Genomic DNA, 1726 nt, shown 5'->3' with positions numbered 1-1726 from the left:
GTAGGTGTAATGTATTGTAAGTTGCTTCAAAGGTATTGCAAGTATTACATACAACAATAATAAAACAGTGCATTGACATAGAAAAGGAAATTTACTTTTGGTACTTAAGTACTTTTAAAAGCAAGTACTTCTGTACTTTTACTTAAGTAAAAATCTGTCTTTACAACTTTTACTTGTAATGGAGTAATATTTGACCAGCAGTATCTGTACTTTCACTTAAGTAATGGAGTTGTGTACTTTGTCTGCCTCTGCTTAGGACTATACATTATTTGGATAATTAGTCAAAACAACAACAACAACTTATGTCTGATTCTGTTACATAAAAGTGAATAAAAGTATAGTTTTCTTCTAGTCTTCTGATGACCGAGGGGAACGCGATCGCGATTTCTACTGAGGGCATGTGCACAGTCTTGCGGACTTACAATGGCCGCCCAGTGCACATGTGTAAAGTCCACGAGACCATAGGGTGTTCCATTCATAATTTTAGCTTTCAGAAGTGTACTTGCTATGCACCCTCAAAGCACATTTTTGCCAAGCCTGCACTGAGGTGAGCTACACAGAAGACTTCTATCCAACAGTCAACATGGCATTATGTCACGAAAGTGTGGACTCCATGAGGAAGGCCATGAGGGTTTAGGGTGCAATTTGGGACAGGGCCTGTGTAGGCTACAGTACACGTGAATTATTATTTTTTTCTTATAGAGTAATCAAATATAACTTTACAATCAGAATCAGAATTAGAAAGGGCTTTATTGCCAAGTGTGTTTACACGCACAAGGAATTTGTCTTGGTGACAGTGCAAGGAAAAAGTACAGACATAGTGCAGACATACATGTAATGCAAAGTAATAACATGAAATATAACACTAATAATAAAGAGAATAGACAATAAAAAAAAAATATGGCAATAAAAATATAGAGAAAAACACCAAAAAAACTGATTTATGACTATGCAAATGTGCTATTTATAGATGAACAGTTTTGAGAAGTTATGTACAGATGTGCAGTCCTGAGATGTTATGTGTTGTTCTGGTGGAATATGGGAAAAGGGAAAAAACTGTTCTTGTGCCTGGCTGTTCTGGTGGTCAGTGCTCTGTAGCGCCGACCAACAGTTCGAAGTTCGAAGATTGAGTGGGCTGGGTGTGAGGGGTCCAACGTGATTTTTTTAGCCCTTTTCCTCACTCTGGAGATGTAAAGATCTTGGAGGCTGGGCAGAGGGGCACCAATAATCCTCTCAGCAGTCCTGACTGTCCATTGTAGTCTTCTGATGTCTGATTTGGTAGCTGAACCAAACCAGACAGTTATAGATAACAGAACAGACTCGATGACGGCTGAGTAGAACTGTTTCAGCAGCTCCTGTGGCAGGGTGAATTTCCTCAGCTGGGGAAGGAAGTACAACCTTTGCTGGGCCTTTTTTGCAATGGAGTCTATGTGAGTGTCCCACTTCAGGTCCTGAGAGATAGTGGTGCCCAGGAATCTGAATGACTCAGCCACAGTGCTGTTCATGATGGTGAGGGGAGGGGGGTGGGGAGAGCAGGGGGGTTTCTCCTGAAGTCCACGATCATCTCCATAGTTTTGAGCGTGTTAAGCTCCAGGTTGTTAAGACTGCACCAGACAGCCAGCTCTTTAACCTCCTGTCTGTTAGCAGACTCATCACCGTCCTGAATGAGACCGATGAGTGTGGTGTCGTCTGCAAACTTCAGGAGCTTGACAGAGGGGTCTTTAGA

The sequence above is a fragment of the Sinocyclocheilus anshuiensis genome, unplaced genomic scaffold (genome assembly GCF_001515605.1).
Source record: "Sinocyclocheilus anshuiensis isolate Anshui unplaced genomic scaffold, SAMN03320099.WGS_v1.1 scaffold183, whole genome shotgun sequence".
NCBI classification, from domain to species: domain Eukaryota; kingdom Metazoa; phylum Chordata; class Actinopteri; order Cypriniformes; family Cyprinidae; genus Sinocyclocheilus; species Sinocyclocheilus anshuiensis.
The sequence above is the reverse complement of the archived record's forward strand: the minus strand, read 5'-3'. Positions refer to the sequence as shown.